Source organism: Tiliqua scincoides, chromosome 3 (assembly GCF_035046505.1).
Source record: "Tiliqua scincoides isolate rTilSci1 chromosome 3, rTilSci1.hap2, whole genome shotgun sequence".
Classification (NCBI taxonomy): domain Eukaryota; kingdom Metazoa; phylum Chordata; class Lepidosauria; order Squamata; family Scincidae; genus Tiliqua; species Tiliqua scincoides.
The window spans coordinates 135,240,080-135,261,042 of record NC_089823.1 but is presented as its reverse complement, the minus strand read 5'-3'; the positions used below and the strand labels follow the sequence as shown (position 1 = coordinate 135,261,042).

Below are 20,963 nucleotides of genomic sequence, written 5' to 3'. Positions count from 1 at the left end.
CTTCGCTAAAAGGAAAGCACAAACACTGGGTCCAGACCATTTCTCTGCTCACTCCTACTTGCTGGAGAGTATCATCTTCCCTAACTCTGATGATTAGAGCCGAATTTAGGCTAGGTGAGGCCCTAAACTGTATAAAGCTAGGAGGTGCCTTGTTAAAAAAAATGGGAGGCCTCCTGAAAAAAAATTACACCAAAATTTGCTGCACAAGCCATTTAAAAACACTTTATATTTAGCTCACATAAATTTTTTAAGCCACCCCTCCCCCCAAAATTCTGAAAATCTTTTGAAGCCCTAATGGATTATAAGGCCCTAAGCTGTAGCTTGTGGTGGAGGGAGTTTCTTAACCTTCAGGAGAAGGGCTCTTGTCATTCACTTCCACTGAGGAAGTGTCAACCAAATATCCAGGCCGATTTGTAAACCATCAACTTAGCCAAGGATTGTTTTTCAGTCTCTGTATCACTCTTTACTAAGCGTAGTTGGAAGATGTGGGTCAGTACTGAATGAAAAGAATACCAAGACTTCTATACAAACAGGTCTTGAGCATGGTGGAGAGATCAGTAGTCGACAGTGTTACAACCGTTCCTATTTGGTCAGTTCAACCATTGAAACCACATTCAATCAGGTAACCTGCTCTCTTGTCTGAAAAGCTAATAAACACTGGATTCTGCCAGATCCCACCCCTTTCCACTGTGGTTGGCAACCTTCAGTCTTGAAAGACTATGGTATAAGCCTACAGCACCTGGTATTCCCAAGCGGTCTCCCATCCAAGTACTAACCAGGCCTGACCCTGCTTAGCTTCCCAGATCAGACGTGATAGGGCATGTGCAGGGTAACAGTTGATGCTGCTCCTTATCCAACCATCATATTCTATCCTGGCTCTATTCTTGAGCTGCTGGGTTCTGCTTGGGTTCTGCCTACTCTGGCCCCGTTCATTAGACCTGCCATGGAAGACCAATATTTTTGAAATCAAAAGTTGGTTCCCTTAGAAAGGTCGCCTTCAGCAGTCTCCACCAAAGCCTATGCCATCTGTCAGCATGACCCTGGAAGGTTAATTCCTGGCCAACATGATGTGAAAACTCAACCATTCTGAACAAGGCTATGTGGATGCTATTGTGAGCCATAGGCTACAGTTCCCTTGTTCAGCCAGAACAACTCCCCTCCCATGTTTTGAGTCCCTGACACCTGCTTCCTTCTTTGGCTAATTATATTTTGCTTTTCCAAAGTGTCCGTGTGCTATCGCAGCAGCTCTGCTGAAAACAGGAAATCATGATTGCTTTGCAGTGTGTCCCAAATGCCTCTCCTGTTAGACACCTGTCTTTCTGGCAAACATCTTTATGGTAACTAAAGAGTAGCAGGTTGGCCTTTCAAATGCCAGAGATGACTAGACTCCCTTTGATCCAGATCCAAGAAGAATACTTCCTTGTTACCCATAATTAACTTTGGGGGGAAAAAAATATCCATATCCCATGTATGGTAATAGTTTCAAATGTGCAGTTCAAACATTGAACCAATATGGTATTTTGTTTGTTGGGTGAGAAGATGAAGTAGCCCTGGACAGAAAGTGGCTGCATGTGAAACAGCCCTCAAGATGGGAAGTCCTCAACCTGCCTTACTATAAGTCCACCCACATTCCCTACTCTGACTCGAGGTTGAAAAGCATGGGGTGCTGGTGGAAGTCCACAAGAATGCTCTTCTCCTGGAACTTTCTCCTAAGGAGCCTGTTTCTCAGCTCTAATTTTAAATTAAGAACCGTACTAGCATTGACTGATGATCCATCTTGTCCACTACTCTTTTGCCAGTTGAGAGCCAGATGATTCAGGACATTTAAAAAGCACAGATTAATAACAGTGCTTTGTTCTGTGCTGTCACCCCTAGTTTATCAGTGCAACACTCCAAGCATTCATGGAAGCCCTAAGGGCAGAACGAGATGTTATGAGGCAAACTTCCCTGTCTTTTCCCCTCCTCTGCTAATGTGGGGGACAAAATGTGTTTCCAGCAAGGGTGATGGGGAAGTATTAACCATTTTGCCTGTCTGTTTATCCTTGCTGTACCACTTCCGCTAGACAGCTCCCCCCTTGCTTTCCCTCCAGTCAGCTCTGAGACTAGAAATAAACCCTACAAGGGGAAATGGTTTGAGAGGAGGGACTGCAGGAAAGAACTGGATCTTCAGCTTAGACTACATACCATGCAAGGAAATTTCACAGGTCAATTTTAGTTTATGTTTTTCTCCCTCCCCTCAACATGTTTCTTTTTTTTTATGTGTGAGAGAAATTGTGGGATCCAACACTACATCTATATTATACAAACATGTCCAGTCCACTATATGTTGAGTATGATGAGGCTATGGATGTGGGCAGGAAGTATATTAAATAAATATGGGTGAAACCAGTTTCAATAGGCTGAGCACATGGTAGTGTCTGGGTGATGAAGCCTGAGGCCATCAGGTTGTTCTGAAGCCTCAGGGTATAACAAGGTGGTTTTCAATGAGTATTGCCCACTACTTTGGATCCCTTTGTATATACTGGATATAAATATATATCCAGTATAAATAAATGCATAAAGCAGTCAACTTACAGCCCAATCCTGAGCTGCCTGGGGCGACCAGCCTTGGCAGCACCGAGAACAGCTGCCGCCAGTTCCTGTGCGCCTCTGGCTACCACAGGCAGCACCTCGGGAAAAGAGGACTTTTGTCCCCTTCTCCCGGGTAAGGGAAGCAGCCCCGCAATGGGGCTACTCACTTTACTACTGACCAAAAGGTTGGTGATAAAGTAAAGGCGTTCACGTAGGACGCCGAGCCCCACACGAATGCCTTGGATCCAGTGGAGCAGACCTGTACCCGCCTCTCTCCCTCCCCACTCTCCCCCTGCACACCTCCTGCCTGCCCCCTCCCCGCTCCCTGCCTCCCTGTCACGCCTCCCCCTGCCCTCTCTCCACTCCCTGCTGGATTTGTATTCTGTCTTTCTCCCCAAAGGGCACCCAAGGTGGCTAACAATCAAATTTAATATACAAACAAAGTAAAATACAAATAAACATTAAAAATAAAAAAAATTAAAAACAATTAAAACAAGATAAAATATGTATCAGCGGCAGTTTAAAAGCGCGCAGTAAAAGACATTATTTATAAAAGCAGCCCTTATAAGGCCTCGAAGACTTTCCTGAATAAAAATCTTCAGGCCCCGCTGGAACGTTAAGAACGAGGAAGTTGTCCTCAATTCAAAGGGGAGGGAATTTCATAGTGCAGCTGCCACCACTGAAAAGGCCCTGTTTCTGGCCACCATCCCCTTCTCCACTTTCAATGATGGCACAACCAACAGGGCCCCTTCTGATGACCTCAGAGAATGGACCGTACGGAAGAAGGCGGTCTCTCAAATATGCTGGTCCCAAGTCATTTAGGGCTTTAAAGGTCATAACCAGCATCTTGAATTTAGCCCAGAAACAAATGGGCAGCAAGTGCAGTCGACAGAGCAGCAGCATGACAAACCACCGACCTCCAGCAACAACACGAACCGCCACATTCTGCATTAGCTGTAGCTTTTGGACCATCTTCAGGGGTATTCCCACGTAGAGCGCATTAATCTTGATGTCACCATGGCATGGACCACCATGGCCAGATCTGCCCAAGACAGGTACAGCCGCAGCTGGCACACCAGCCGAAGCTGGGCAAAGGCACTCCTGGTCACAGCCGACACCTGGACATCCAGGAGTAGCTGCGAGTCCAGGAGAACCCCCAAGCTGGATATTGGCGGCAGCAGCAGCTCCACCTACACTCTATGCCTAATTTCCAGCCTTGACATGCCCCCCTTGTGCCCATTTGGACTTGTGCCAGCCAAAGAGCTGGCACAGATCTAAATAGACCCATTGGGGACCATGAAGTTGCAGGGTAGGTAAGTAAAAATTTCTATTATTTACCACTGTATAGTGTCATAGTCCCCGGTTGGCCCATAACATTCAGTGAAGCCTATGTCAGTATTGCTGTATTTGCTGGCTGAGAATAGGATTGGGTCATTCAACACACACATTTGTACATTTCCATTTCCATACATACTACATGGGTTGCTAGAGTACTCAATACTCAGAAATACCCCAGATGGAAAGAGTGGTAGACACAGTGTCAGTGATTAAAGTGGATGACGTGTGTGGTGTTGTTTTTTTTAAGTCCATGTTTTTCTGATACTTGTCTCTCTGTTGTTTCTGCCCATTCTCACTACTAGGCCAGTTCAAGTCTCAGCTCAGCCACTGTGTGGCTATGGGCAAATAGGTTGGCTGTCACCAGAAGCCAACGATCCCTAAAATGGGGATAGCAATGATGAAGGAGGAGAGGCAGTGGTACCTTCTCTGACCCTTAAAAGAGACTATACATCGAAAAGGAAACAATAGAATCCGGTTTGTCCAGTGTCACCCAACAGGCCGCCAAAGTCTTTACTGCAGATTTTCCCTTTTCCATCTGCAGGGAACTGTTTTGCACTTGCTATGACCTTGTACTGGCAGATGCCGAGTTCCCATTTTGCAGTGTACCTTTATCCTAGAATAATGAGGTACATCGTTGATTTCTCAGTAGTTTGTGAAATTCAGCTGACAACTCTGCAAGGCGGTTTCGATTTGGGTCTTTCTTCTCTCCCCTTCTCCCATTCTTCCCCAATCTTGCTGTTTTTTGTTTTCATCAGTCCATCCATCACGGGGTGGACACCGTACATTCCCTCCCAACCCTGCAGAACTGCCATCTGGCTCTGCCCCTGTGGTATAAACATTTGCAAACTACAGCCCTCCCATGTAGGAACAAGCTGTTTGGCTCATTGTGAACTCCAGGACCAGGAGGTTTGGACTAAACTGTGCCTAGAGGAGAAATAGCAACTTTAAAGAGCAAGAGATAGAGAATTCTCTATTCCCTGGGTAAATTCATCCATGGCTTTCATCAGGCATTTTAGTATTCTAGAACCAATATTCAACCAGGGCTCTCTCCCTCCCACCTGCACAATGCTACCTCTCACCAACTAGTTGTGGAGTTCTTCAGCCTGGCAACCTCTTCTCATCTGCTCCACCTGAGCCTGTGGCTTGTGGCAAAGCTTTTGGGCCTCCATCAGCCTCCTATAGCTACATCAGACAGCTGGCATCCTTTGGAGCATATGTCTTGCCTTGCAGTGTTGCCCGGCCCTTTGGATCTCTTGTAGTTGTTCAAGCTCAGCCATCTCTTCCTCACATTCAGCTTTGAGTCTGCCGGTATCCTTGCTGTCGACATCTTCAGGGGATATATAAACTACTTTTGATGTATATTTAGAGAAGATGCACTCTAGCCCTTCTGGGGCAGCAGTATATATGAAGAACCCACGTCTCTTACTGCTCTTCTATTTCTAGAGAAGTAGCCCTCTTAGCTTGTTTCAACAACAAAGAGCCTTGTAGCATCTTAAAAAGTGACATGATTTGTTTCACAAGCTTTCATGGGCTAGAGTCCACTGTATCAGATGCATGAATGCTTGGCATAACATCCAGCTGGTTTTCTTCATCCTAAATGAATACTGCCTTGACAATCAAAAGAGATAGAACTCCCCTTCTCCCATCCCTGCATTTAAATTTATTTTTTTAATGTTTTCCAGCACAATCCTATACATCTACTCAGTGTTATTGAGTCCAGTGGGGCTTACTCTCAGGTAAATGTATATAGGGTTGCAGCAGTTTCTCTAGATAGATAGATAGTTGGCAACCTTCAGTCCCGAAAGACTATGGTATCGCGCTCTGAATGGTGGTTTTGGAACAGCATCTAGTGTGGCTGAAAAGGCCGATTCGGGAGCGACAATCCCTTCCACACTGGGAGCAAGTGTAGTCTGTCCCTGGTCTGTCTCCCTGGCTATGGGCCTTCCTTCTTTGCCTCTTTGCCTCAGTCTGTTGGACAAGTGTCTCCTCAAACTGGGAAAGGCCATGCTGCACAGCCTGCCTGCAAGAGGGCCGCTCAGAGGCCAGGGTTTCCCATTTGTTGAGGTCCACTCCTAAGGCCTTCAGATCCCTCTTGCAGATGTCCTTGTATCGCAGCTGTGGTCTACCTGTAGGGCGCTTTCCTTGCACGAGTTCTCCATAGAGGAGATCCTTTGGGATCCGCCCATCATCCATTCTCACGACATGACCGAGCCAATGCAGGCGTCTCTGTTTCAGCAGTGCATACATGCTAGGGATTCCAGCACGTTCCAGGACTGTGTTGTTTGGAACATTGTCCTGCCAGGTGATGCCAAGAATGCGTCGGAGGCAACGCATGTGGAAAGCATTCAGTTTCCTCTCCTGCTGTGAGCGAAGAGTCCATGACTCGCTGCAGTACAGAAGTGTACTCAGGAAGCAAGCTCTGTAGACCTGGATCTTGGTATGTTCTGTCAGCTTCTTGTTGGACCAGACTCTCTTTGTGAGTCTGGAAAACGTGGTAGCTGCTTTACCGATGCGTTTGTTTAGCTCAGTATCGAGAGAAAGAGTGTCGGAGATCGTTGAGCCAAGGTACGCAAAGTCATGGACAACCTCCAGTTCATGCGTAGAAATTGTAATGCAGGGAGGTGAGTCCACATCCTGAACCATGACTTGTGTTTTCTTCAGGCTGATCATCAGTCCAAAATCTTGGCAGGCCTTGCTAAAACGATCCATGAGCTGCCCGAGATCTTTGGCAGAGTGGGTAGTGACAGCTGCATCGTAGGCAAAGAGGAAGTCACACAGACATTTCAGCTGGACTTTGGACTTTGCTCTCATTCTGGAGAGGTTGAAGAGCTTTCCATCTGATCTGGTCCGGAGATAGATGCCTTCTGTTGCAGTTCCAAAGGCATGCTTCAGCAGGACAGTGAAGAAAATCCCAAACAAGGTTGGTGCAAGAACATAGCCCTGCTTCACTCTGCTTCGGGTGTCAAAGGGGTCTGATGTGGATCCATTGAAGACAACAGTGCCCTTCATGTCCTTGTGTTAAGACCTGATGATGCTGAGTAGCCTGGGTGGACATCCGATCTTGGGGAGAATCTTGAAGAGGCCGTCCCTGCTGACCAGGTCGAAAGCCTTTGTGAGATCTATGAAGGCTATAAAGAGTGGCTGTCATTGTTCCCTGCATTTCTCCTGCAGTTGTCTAAGGGAGAATACCATATCAGTGGTGGACCTGTTGGCTCGGAATCCGCACTGCTGCTGCTACAGTTTCTCTACTGCACTACTTTTATTTTTTTTCCATTTTTCTCACATGCTGTGGCTCAGTGGGACTCACAACATTAAACCCAAGTAACAGCCCAATCCTATTGGGCATTTCCACTGGCAGAATAAGCGTTCTGCCAGTAGCAACAGACTTACATCACTCACAAAAGGGTATCCTTCAGGGATGCCACAATGACCTCGCACATGGCAATGGCTCTAGATTGGCCTACGGACCTAGGTAGTTCAGCGAGGTAGTTCAGAGGAAGGATGGGGCAGGGGAGGTTAGAATGGGGTAGGGGAAAGGAGGACTGATGTACCAATGTGGGTCGGGTGGAGGGCAAATCAGGTCTGGGAAGGTGTGGGTTTGGTGGCAGTGGTTTGGTGGCAGTGGTTGCTGTTGAATCCATGCCTCCTTCCTGGACTGGATCCTGTGGCCTGGGTCCATGTGGCCATGTGGGTCCATGTGGCCTGGGTCCATGTGGCCTGGGTCCATGTGGATCTGTGCCAGCAATTTTGCTGGTACAGGTCCGAGTAGATCCATCTGCACCACAGAGCCTTACCCCTGGATAAGGGAACAATTTTTCCTTACCCAAAGGAGACCTCAGGGACTCTCCTCCTGTAGGATACAGTGCAAGCTGTTTTGGCTTGATTACCTGGGGGGGGGGCAGAGGATTGGATTGTGAATCTTTCAATTTTAATTTAAATATAATTTGCATGATTAAACTGATGCTATACCTGTAGCATGGCAAAATGTTGGTTTTATTTTCCCCTTTGTTTTAACCAGGGCTTTTTTTCTAATGGAATGTGAGGGGACGGAGTTCCGGCACCTTTTTGCAGGGGCCCCTCCCCTTCAGAAGCATTCCAGGAAGGGGGGGGAGCAAAACAGAGAGTAGACAGGCATAGGATTGGACTCTAAGGCTGCCATCCTATCCACAGTAAGCCCCATTCACTAAAGTGAACTTCTGAGTAGACATGCATAGGATTGGGCTCTTAGGCTGCAATCCTAGGCACTTTCCTGGGAGTAAGCTCCATTGACTAGAACGAGACTTACTTTAGAGTAGACATACCTAGGATTGGGCTCTTAATCCTGGCAGAGATATATATCTGCACCCGTTTTCACATGCTAAGGGCAGGTGAAAAGGGATTGTACACAACGTGCTGTCCAGCCTTGCCAGAGATCTTCCTTGTCCTTCCCCCACAAGCATGCCATCCGCCAGCCAGCGTTTGCAGCTCCTCTCCAGCAATGCAAAGTAGCTACTCAGGGCAGCAGAGAACATACAATTGCATGCCAAGCACCTTCCCAAAGACACAGAGTATTCTGATACCTGAATTAAACCATATTTAATCGCTTGTTTGCAAATGTAGCTGTTTCTATGTGCACCTAAGGATCCCTCTCGTGTAAGAATTCCTTTTTTGTTCTTACTCCTACAGTTGCTTAGAGTAATTTTACTACATGGAACTCATGTAAGCCATTTTTTGGAATCCATTCACTGCTTCCTCTCCTTGAAGTAGTGCCACACTACATACTACACGCTACAAGTGCACCTGTACAGTATTTTTCCCCAGTGTAGAAAAAGTAGCTAGGGGGAAGGGGATATGGAGATTGACAGCCCAATCCTATGCATGTCTACTCAGAAGTAAGTTCATCTTTAGGGGGGAAGCACATAAAAAATATTTTATTTCTCCAATAAAAAATGGTTTAAAAATAAATAAATAAAAGATTAACAAGTTGTGAGTTCCTGCCCCTTTTTTTTTTATTTATTTACAAAAAAGCACTGGTTTTAACCATTAAAAGTTTAAAAGGAGAGGCAGAGCTCATTTTGGCATTTCTCCCCCTGAAATGTCCCAGATATTGCATTTTTCCAGGACATTTTTGGAAAAAAATTGCAGTCACCCCTTCTTTTTCCCCCTCAGAATGATACAATGCCCAGAACATTCTATGAAAAAAAATGGCACCTGCCAAAAAAAAACCTCTGCTTTTAAACTAAACAAAAGGGTGGAACAATAGCTAAACAAAAGGGTGGAAGAAGCTCATTGCTCTGCCATGCTACACATAAGCCACTCCCCAATTATAAAAATGAATGTTAGTCTTGAATAAAAGAAATTGCACGTGCCTCTGATTTCACTTGAAACATCTCCATATTTCTTTTGTAATGAATGAAGAATGACTTAAGGAAACTTGGCTGCCCTGAGCAGCAAGGCTGCTCTGCACTGCTCCATGTTTGCAGCACTAATTATTAATTTGCAGACTTGTCTCCAAACTGAGGCTCCAGTTTCAGCAGAGAAATTCTGTAGGAGTTCTGCAAGCCATCTATGGAGTATTGAGATTTCCTTTCTTGGGAAGCAACACTTGCTAATTGATCCTGGAAAGAGCTTTCTTGACAGAGGCAGAACCAGCCAAATGTGTTTCTTCTAAATGAAACACCTCCATCTAGCCTGTTCCAATGATAAGTGCCTAACAACATTACAGCTCTCCATGTTAAAGGTGACAGGGGTGGGCAGGGGGGAGTAAACAAGGGTGATGACAGAAAGAGAGAGCTGATCTGTTCTGTTTCCTGAACCCCTACTGCAACAGAAACATCTATTACCAAATTCTATTCCAAATTCTATTCAAATTCACCCCAAATCTATTACAACAGTTATGCAAATTTCTTTAGATTTAATCAAATTAATCACATTTGATTCATTAGCCACCAATTATGTCTTTTGGAAGCAATTTCTCCCCATGGCAATTTAGAGTCACTTCCTGAACTGATAAATGGTACTGAAGTCTGGAGGAGTGAGAAAGACAGAATGGAGCTCATGGGACACTGGCAAGAGGAAGAACCACAGCTCAGGGTGAGAGAATGTATCGCTTACGGGATATGCTCTGAATGCAGAATACCCTGGGTTCAATCCTTGGTATTCTAGGTAATAGGGTTGGGAGGGATTGGGAGGGCTGTGGAGAAGCTTTGCCAATCAGGGCAGACTGTACTGGGATGAATGGAACAATCATCTGACTTCATTAAACAAATTAATAATAATAATAATAATAATAATAATAATAATAATAATAATAATAATAATACAGGTATTTATATACCGCCTTTCTTGGTCTTTATTCAAGACTTTATTCAAGGCGGTTTACATAGGCAGGCTATTTAAATTCCCGTAGGGATTTTAACAATTGAAAGCAGGTTCTATCTTTCAAGAACCACAACATTCAGATGTTTCTTTCTGATCTGGTTTCACATTCTGGCCTCCATCCTCCCACGCTCAGAGCAGATGGAATAACTCAGCTCAGCTTGTCAGCTGCTTCAAGGTCGCACGGTGCCGGTGGCCTCGAACTGGTGACCTTGTGGATGTTATCTTCAGGCAAATGGAGGCTCTACCCTCTAGACCAGACCTCCTGCCTGGAGGAGTAATTATTATTACTGTTATAATAATAATAATAACAGTATTTATATACCGCTTTTCAACAAAAAGTTCACAAAGCGGTTTACAGAGAAAATCAAATATCTAATGGCTCCCTGTCCCAAAAGGGCTCACAATCTAAAAGATGCAAAAGAACATCAACAGACAGCCACTAGAAAAGACACTGCTGGGGTGAGGTGGGCCAGTTACTCTCCCCCTGCTATAAAGAGGAGCACCCACTTGAAACAGTGCCTCTTACCCAGTTAGCAGGGATTGTGTGTTCAACTAGGACGGATGGAGGCCTCTTCCCCAATCAGGGTCTGATTCCATGGTCTATAGCACCAGTTCTTAATCATGCCTGAGAAACCCTGAATTTTGTCCTGAATGCTGAAAACACAACCAGAAAGTATGTGATATGGTTTTTAAAAAAAAGCCTTTTACCTAACACTGAGTAGATATGCTTCCAGGTCAGAAGCTGTAGTGCTTGATCACTTTGCAGTTTAGAAATCAAGCATTGGCTACCACCATGAGGGCTAGAAGCATATTTTAACACACACATACACACACACACACACAGAGAGAGAGAGAGAGAGAGAGAGAGAGAGAGAGAGAGAGAGAGAGAGAGAGAGAGAGAGGCAGTGAAAACAATGGTTTTGATACTCAAAAGCAAATGCCATGACATTTGCAATATCTTAGAAGAAGATATTGAGCTGGAGGTTGAGCTGTTGCCGTGCCTGAAACACTAAGCAGTATCAGCTTGGGTCTCGCCTTGGATGGGTGACCAGAAGCTGCTGATAAGAGCAGAGGAATGTGGAGAATTCAGCCGGCAAAAATGGATAACTTCTTAAGAACCAGCCTGGGGTGTGATCTGTAGCTGCATGTGGAAGCTTGGAAAGCACCAGAGCTATGCAGCCAGACAATGATCGCACCATGGAAGGAAACACCTGGAGAAATGGGGGTTTTATGAGTTATAGAATAATGCTTGTAAAAACCCCATTTGAAAAAAATAGAGTTTATGATCAGCCCGCCTTTGTGAACTTCCTTGAGTCTATGAGTAAGAAAGGCAGTATATAAATTAACAGAAAAATAAAATACAGGTTGGCGCTCGTCATCCACAGGATTGTGATCTGTGGATTTGACTCAACCCAGATCACAAGCCCGCATTGAAAGGCCACAAAGGACCTCCTGGGGTGCAACCAGAAGTGCCTTTTAGAAAGCTCTGACAGGACTTCTGAGGTGCAGGGAGGCCGCTTGCAACCTCCCCATGCTTCCGAACACCTCTGCACATGACCGGAAGACATTTCTGGTTGCGTCCAGAGGTCCAAAGTAATGACTGTGGATTTCACTATCCACATATTTTAGTATCCATGGGGGGTCCAGGAACAGGGCCAATCTAAGAGTTAAAAGGATGTGACCAAACATATTTACCAGTGGCATCACTAGGGAGGTGCAGGAGGTGCGAGCTGCACTAAGTGACACCCTTGGGGGGGGGGTGAAACCACTAGTGGCCAAAATTTTGGAAATCTTTTGGAAAATTTGAATTTATGAATAATACCATCATGTTATATATTACTGGGAAGGTAATTTCATGCAGAATGTAATGAAACAAACCGTGTTGAATTATTGGTTTAATTCAGTTTAATTGAATTAAATGTAATGGCCAATTAGCCAGAAAAATAAACACAACTGCCTTATGCAGTGGTTTTCGAACTGGGACATCATGATCCCCCAGCCTGAAGGACCTGGCCTCTGCCGCCTTAAGGAGCCGGGGCAGCGAGGAGGCAGGGAGGAGGCAGCGACGCATTCCCCAGGATCGTGTTGCTAACGGGGCTGCGAGGACTAGAATGTACTCACCTGTCCAGCCTGCAGAAAGTGAAAGTGGAATGGAGAGTTTGAAAACCACTGGCCTTGTGTATCAAAAAAGTATATTTCCTTAACTCAGAACTGACCAAAGAGAGTGATTGTTCCAAAAGACAACAAGATGCTATCATGACACAGCAGGGAACCAGGAAGGTGTTGTAAGTGCCATCTCTCATTTCCATGTATCAGTGTTAATATTAGAACTCTTACAGCCCAATCCTAACCTGTGCTGGAACAGGCAGGCCGGAAGGCCTGTACTGTATGCAGTGCAAGGTTGGGACTGGCTGTGGCTCAGCCTAGGGCAAGGAGAATTGATTCCCCTTATCCCGGGTAACACAGCAGCAGCCCCAATGGGGCTACTCGGATCTGCGCCACAAAAGAGGTGGTGCAGATCTGACCAGCTTTGCGCTGTGCCGTGTTGCCATGGAGTGAGGTTAGGATCCAGCCCAAGTGCTAAATCCTGGCTCCACCCTCCTCCTGGGCCAGGTCCACCCCACCCATGGGCCCACCCTCCCATCCCTGCCCCAGAACGCCCCAATTCTGTCCTCCCCCCACTCCCCAGACCCCATGCAGGCTTGACTTGGTTGGCATGAACTCACCCATTGCTGGTGGGGATCTGGCATGGGGAGGCTGCTGCGCGTCCTTGCGCCAGTCTCCCCGACTCTAAAGGAGGCATTTGTCAGTGCAAATGTCAGCGCTCCTGGGTCAGCGCAAGGGGCTTGTGCCGGCCCAATGGTAGGTTGGGATCACACCTTTATTCAATTGTGTGAGTGTCATCATGTTGGCCACTGGTTTATTTGTCAGTTACCAATTTGTTGGGTGACCTCTGATCACCCACATGCTCAGTCCATTCACCCCAGTTCCCCCACCCCATCTCTCCTAGTCCTCTGATCAGCCACATGTTCAGCCCACTCACCCCAGTTCCCCCTGCCCCATCTCTCCTAGCCCCAAGATCGGCCACATGCTCAGTCCACTCACCCCAGTTCCCCCACCCCATCTCTCCTAGTCCTCTGATCAGCCACATGTTCAGCCCACTCACCCCAGTTCCCCCCACCCCATCTCTCCTAGCCCCAAGATCGGCCACATGCTCAGCCCACTCACCCCAGTTCCCCCTGCCCCATCTCTCCTAGCCCTCTGATCACCCACATGCTCAACCCAATCACCCCAGTTCCCCCCACCCCATCTCTCCTAGCCCTCTGATCACCCACATGCTCAGTACAGTTCCCCCACCCCTCCCTCTCCTGGGTGTCTCAGTGCTTCAATTTCTGTATAGGAAGAAATGCACTTTCTGCATTTTGCTGCACACCAAAACTTTCACCAAGTGAATCCTTCACTTGGGAGGAAGATCCTTTTCTGAGCCCTGAATCCTCCCTCCCAAACTTTGTGCAAGAAGCTTTCCAAAGGAGCCCATCCAAGGCAAAGGGGGAAGGGGCAGCTTCAGACTCCTTCCTGAAATTCAAGAGACAGGCTCTGCACTGCTCTGCTCTGCCAACACAGCCATGCTCACTGGAGAAATGAAACAGGTGCTGCCTCGCTCCTTTGCACTTGCGCATGCCACTCTTTTAGACCCCGAGGGAGAGAAGCTTCTCCCATACACGACTGAGGCAGGCTTGGAAAATGGTGGCATTCACTGCCAGAATCGAAGATGGCACTGCCCAGCTCATTTTGCCAGAATCCAAGATGGCGTTGCCCAGTTTTTTGCGACCCACTCAAAACCGGGTCATGACCCACTGAGTGGATTGCGACCCACAGTTTGCGAACCTCTGTTCTAATGTGATCTCCTACTGACCTGATGACTTGGAGAAAGAAGAGGTCAAATTTAAATCAACTGGTGAAGTTCACATGAGTTCAGTTCTGTACAGGCTTTCTTAACGTTTCCGTATGCTTGAACTTAATCCAAAGTTTTCCTTGTCAGTTCCCAAACAAAGGGGGAAAAAATCTTTTGACAACTAAGTTGAAGAGATGACTGCAAAACCCACTTCTCTCGTGCTAGGGACTCGAGTACTCTTTTATAATCTGTCATTTGTACTTTCATATACGAAAGGTGACAGTCTAATTCACATATGACCAGCGCCGATAAATCATGTTGGGGTGGGGTGATGGGGGAGGAAAAAGAGAGGAAACATTCATAAATCCATATCAAACAGCACCCAAATTATGACAAATGACATGGCAGTCATAAAACTGCACAAGCACAACTCACCAAGTCATTAATTTCATGGCCGTGGAAAATAAACAGACACTTTTTTTCGCAGCCCTAATAAATTTAAAAAAAAAACTCAAAGAATGGTCCATCTGCTTCGAATAATTTTTAATTTCCTATTCTGTCTCATTCCCATTAGCTATTCCACTGAGATATTTGCAAAATTCTTTCATTTGCCTCCTCCCATCTGTATTCAATTACCTTGTTCCCAAACAGGGTTCAGCTTTTTTTCCCCTTCTCCTAAGCAGAGTACAAAATATCCCCACCTGTACCTTAAAGCAAATGTTATGTGTGTTTTATTATCTGTTAGACTCTATGAGTCATTCCAGCTCAATTGCCTGTGCTGAAATACTTGGAGGGCAATCTGATTTTGATGTTTTCTGGCTTTGGTGAAAAACACCTGCCTGATTTTCATAGCTAATCTATTAACTTGGTAAATGCCTCAGCAGATGTTCTGGAACTGGCTTGGGCTGGGGTCCATTCTCGTGACAGGGCCCGCTTGTAAGCTTGAAATATTTAAATGTTCAGAGTTCAGAGGCCAATGATGTGTTTTGGGTACAAGCTTTCGCTAAATCATATTTTCTTTTTTCCTCCCTGATTCATCCCTGGAGTGCAATCCACATATAATAAGTGGCTGAAGCATTCTGGCAGGATAGGACAGCAATATGGGCCTCCTTGAACTTTAAAGGATGTGGACTTCAAGGCGGAATGTTCTTTCCTCTGATGGCTGTGGCCATGGTGATGCTGTCTCCTGTTAGACTTCACAGTCCTCCCACCATGTTCCCTTCCTTTGTTTTCTTCTTTATGAAACCCATTAAGAAAGTACAGGTGGGAGGCCTATATATGTACATCTTTGGTCCAAATGTTACCCCCAACACATTGCTTGCTTTCAAACAGGCAGACACCGCCAAACTCTTTCAATAAACCACATTTCTATTATCTTCCTTTGCTGTAGAGGCTACTAATGGTTTCAGTTTCCTTAGCATAGTCATGAAGATACTTATATTCACCAAAATCTGAGCAGTGGGAATCCAACACAGGGAGCAGGCAGAACACTGGCAGCAACTGCCTTATGGCAGTCAAAATAGATGCTCCAGCAGTATGCAGAGTAGCATGCTGCTGGGGTACCAGCGGAAAGGCTGGAGCCTTCCCACACTAGTCAACCCCCAGGTCAGGTAGAATGGCGGAGGAGGCAGGATGGTGGGGGGGCAGGGGAAGTGCAGAACAAGACGGTGATAATCAGGAGAGGTAGGAACAGGGCGGTGACAAGGCAGGTTGGGTTTGGGAAGGGGGTGGGTTCAGCGGCAGTAGCGCACACCAAATTCTAGCCCCTTTCCCAGACCCATCCCACGGTGAGGGCCACTCGGACCTGTGCCAGTGAATTTGCTAGCGCAGTTCTGAGTAGAACCCTCTGCACTAAGGAAACTTACTTCTGGATAAAGGAACACACGTTTCCTTACCAGAGTACACCTCTGCAGCTGGCTACCCCTCCCCCCTGCAAGATGCAGCGGTAGCCATTTTGATGTCACTGCATCAGTGGGGGGGGGGAAAGAATAGGATTGGGCTATTTTCCATTTGGAAAATAGGATTGGGTAAATTTTCCATTTTGGAGGGGGGGGGTTCAAAGTAAATAGTGCGTAGTCATGACAATTGTGTGGAATCCACAATCGGGAATTGGGGGGCCATAGTACTTTGTCCGTGTTATGGTTCTGATCCCAATCTCTTGATCTCTCTAGTACTCATACATATACACCATGTGCTATTTTTAATGGGAAAAACAGCTTCCTTTAGCATTGAAATTCACTGGTGAAATTCACAGTGAAATTCACAGATTCAGACAATGCACAATTGTGGAATTTGATGCTGCAAAGTGTAATGATAGCCACAGGATTAGATAACTTAACAAAGGTAGGTCTGTCAATAATCATGATAGCTACATGGAACCTTCATGTTGATTGGTAGTGTTCCTTTGAATTCCTATTGTTGGGGGACTGACATCAAGGGAGGGTTGTTATCATGCCCTACCTCTGGCTTACCAGAAACATGACTGGCCAGTGTTAGACAGGAGGTGGTTGAACTAGGTGGTGATTTGATTCTGCAGATCTCTTATTACTTGTGGGAGAGAGAGAGAGAGAGAGCCTTGGGAGGCAGGGGGAAAAGTTTGAAAGGCAGGGATCTAGACAGCTGCGGGCTTTTGCCTATTACTCTAGTTACTTACTCAGCCCGGAAAATGCAAGTAAGTCTATAAGTCATTCTCTTTTCTGGCAGCTAGTGTTGGTAAATGCAAGACTGATGGTTAATAAAACAGCTTCTGCCATGATATAATTGAGGAGGAGGCTGACTGGCTGGGATATCACTGACACTTGCCTGGATGGTGCTGGTCTGGCCATCTTGATGGAAGTTACTATAGCTGATTACTCAGTGGGGCACCAGCCTAAAGAGGGGAGGTGAGGTGAGATGGAGAGCAGTGGAGCTGTGGTACATTTTGAAGTGCAGGAGCTAGTCATGACACTCTCCACAGCCACGTCTAACAACAGCTACAAAATCAACTTGAAATTGTTTCAATAGAGTGTTTTCTTCTCCTGACACTTATTTCAACTTTGTATACTACATTTAAAGATGTACTAGTTCATTTCATCCCAACTCTTTGAGTGATTGAAATAGTTTAAAACAAATGTATAAAAATTGAAAAATGAATTTTAAAATAGCCAAATAAATATAAGAGGTCAGTGCTACCCTAGACATGTTGTCTCAGAACTAGGTTCCACTGTGTTCAACAGGACTTATTCCCAGGTCAATTTAGCAGAATCTACCAGCAGTATAGCTTTAATGTAACATGAGCTGCATACTGTCTCCCAGGCACCCCTTGAGAAAGATGGCAGCCTGCACATTATCATGCATCCCTAGTCAAATTTCTCAATTTGCCTCTTGTTGAGCTTGATAATTCTTCTCATTTAAGGTTCATTTAAAAAAAAAGGTTCAAAGACAGCACCAGAGACCTCCTGCAGATGGCATCACCACCCCTCCTATTGGAGAAGACCCAGAACGTTGCTCTCACTCAACTACAGCCCAGGTGGAGAATCACCATTGTCTGCAGAAGTTCTATCTCCTGTACTAGGTATCTATCAATTGCAGGCTTCTGAGTGTCTGTTCCTATTGGTTGTTGTCAGAGGGAAAAGTCTTAGGTTTTGACCACACTGTTCTGGCCTATCTCCTTTGCTTTCTAATATGTAGAAGTAAGCAACCATTGGAGAAATCATCCAGTGTTTTAAACTGCAGTGATAATTCACAGGAACAGCAGTGGAGGAACCAGCAATGCAGGAATAGCAATGGAGTCCTTGATGACTACCTGGGTTCTGTTTTGGGATAGAGGAGGTTTAAGCCAAATCCTAACCTATTTTCCAGCCATGCAAAAGGGACGTGTGCTGCATCCTGCAGTTGGGGGGCACTCACGGAGGCATCCTCAAAGTAAGGGAATATTTGTTTCCTTATCTAGGAGCTGCATTGCCCTTATGTCAGTGCTGGAAAGTGGGATAGGATTGTGCCCTTAATAAATTGAACAGTAATCCTGGCAAGATAGAAGTATTGATGGTATCTTGACCGAGAGATGCAAGGACAGCGTTTTTAGATGGGGGTCATGCAAAAACAGAGATGTTGTTACAGCATGCACCTTGACTCTTTATGGCTGTTTGAAGCATAAGTGGAGGAGAGTACTTTTCACTAATTTATGTTGATTAGCTGATACTTGCATTGGATAAAGAATGGACCTCTTGTCATTCATTCCTTGGTCACGTCCGATTCACTGCATGTGCTCTCTTTGGGGCTTCCTTTGAAAATAGTGGAGAAGCAACAGTTAGTCCAGAATTCTTCCACTCTTCTCTCTGACAAGGACCCAAAGGACTGATGGTTGAGGGCAGATAACAGTAATTTTGGCTCCACTAGCTGCCTATTTGTTTCTGGGCCCAGGTCAAGGGGTTCGTGATCACATTTAAAGCTTTTAATGACCTGAGTTTGAGTTAATGGGGGGCAAATCTTCTCCCATCTCCTTTCTCCCTTCCTCCCTGTTCCCTGAGATCTGAGATACAGAATGTCTTTCATGTACTCTCTTTTGCTCAGATACAGCCTGTGAGGTTAGGATTATGTTCTTCTCCACTACATCCGTGCCATGGAGAATTCACTGATGGATTCACCGATGGAAGCTAGGTTGACCAACAACTTGTGTTTTCTGCTGGTCAATGAATACACGTGTAGTTATAAAGACTTTTTCCAGCAATTTGATGTGGGTCACAGCCAGGATCAGCCCATCCATGAGGCTGACTGAAGCAGTCATCTCAGGGAGCAGATTCGTGGGGGTGACCATCTCTGTCTGCCTTCTCGCCTCCACTGTGGCTCCGAGTTCTTCCCCAACCTGGATTGGGAAAGGAAAAGGGGGGCACAGAGGAGGAGGAAATGTGGAGGGGAGGACTAGAACATTGGACAGTGGAAGGAGCAGAGGCTGGAACATCATTGGGTAAGAGGGGCGGCATTTGGCATGCCGCCTCAGGCATCAGGAGGGCATGGGTTGTTCTTAGTTCAGTGGTAAAATGTGTGCAGAATGTCTCAGATCAAATGCTGGCGTCTCTGGATAGGGCTTGGAAAAATCCCTGTCTGAAATTGTGGGAGGGCTGCTGCCAGTCAGTATCGATAATACTGAGCCCGATGGAACAATGGTCTGACTCTGTAAAGCGGCTTCTTCATCTGTTCACTTTAACTGGGTCCTGCTCTACTTTTTTATTGCTCACGTTGCTGCCACCATTTTTCTGCGGACTGTATTATCTGCAGATAATGGTGCCTTCTGACCACGCAATTTAGAAGTATCAGGGCTGGCAATCTACGTAGATTCAGGCAGGGAGGCAAGCCAGCAGTGAGCTCTGTAAAGATTCAGATACATCAAGGAGAAACTCAATCTGCACAAAGTAGCAAGTCACAAGCCAAGCCATAGTCAGCAATTATATAACACCAGGTGGGATCTTATTGGCTCCTCAGGTCACTTGATCCATACCGGGTGAACACTGCTATAGATCCTCTGGCCTGCTGCAATGCTGTAGTGCCACAGAGATCAGGCCAACATTATTTTCTTGCAAGATGCCTCAAGGAGGTTTAAACACATTGCCCATATAGACATTGCATTAGATTAGATCTGTGATTGGTCTCACATTTGTATTTTATTTATTTCACCAAATCTAGCCATGGAGATTACCTATTTGATCAGAGAAGCAGTGTGAAAGAAGAAATTTTTGGCACCTGCACTAGTTTCTCGATCTAAATAGCTCCCCCCCCCCCCGCACTAGCTATCTGCTTCATGGTGAAAAAATAAGATGTTTTCAGTGCCTTAATTCACTCCCCCCCCCCCACCACAAAGCAAATAAGAGCTTGAAGGGGATGATTTAGAGTTGGAAAATGGTACTGGAGGTGAGTTAAATACCTCCATGCTGCTTCCCCACTCAAATTAGCAGCTTCCCCTGCAGCTGAAATTAGTAAAATTAATATCAAAAGATCAGTCACAGATCTTCCAGTGTAATGTGTACTTTGGTCCTAAGTAAGAAAATCTATTGTTTAGTTCCAGTCATGAATTTTACGAAGGTGCATTGATAAAGGTTGAGAAAAGACAATTCTGTTAATTCATACATATGTATTGGTATCTGATCCTAATTTCAGAGTGCCTTGGACAGGAGACTAGTTTCAGACATTCACCTGTCTGTGAACCCACTATTCTAATAAACCCAGACTGGTTTTTATGTGTCAGTCTATTGCTAGGCAGTAGCAGAGTACTTCCCCTGGAACCAGTGGCAAAATGATTACCCACAAGCTGAAGCAGAGATGATGGTGACAATGAAGTGCTTCACAGTTGAGTTTTTACAGGGATAGTGCCCTCTGTTGGTTGGGTCTTCAGTTTGCCTTCTATTTAATTGTTAAGGAGATCTTATTCCTGGGTAAAGAAGAATCCAAAATATCTAAGAGAATTCATAGCAGACCAAATTGCTTGAACAATGAGTAGCCCATGAGAACAGGCTATGTAAGTTGCATTACATAATATAGAGCTTTGTCCCCCTCTGGTGACTAATTGAAGGAGTTAATAAATTGCGCCAAAACGCTGACCTCACTAGTCTGATCCAATGACTTTCTGAGCTATTGTGTAAGTGCTTAGGAAGGTACTATGTACAAATGTCACCCTAGGACCATTGCTAGTGCAACATCACAATATATGACAGCTGAAATTGTGGTCCCTGTCACATTCACAGGCCTTTAAAGTAGTTTGTCCACCATTACTGATCTTTTTGGTGCACTTCACAGGAACCCCAGGATTCTGTGTTTGAACAGTTTA

General features: G+C 45.6%; 1 pseudogene; it reads right to left on the bottom strand.

The window, feature by feature from the left end:
• Nucleotides 1-727: 727 nt before the first annotated feature.
• LOC136646565 (5S ribosomal RNA) lies at nt 728-841 on the bottom strand (annotated as a pseudogene).
• Nucleotides 842-20,963: the final 20,122 nt, after the last annotated feature.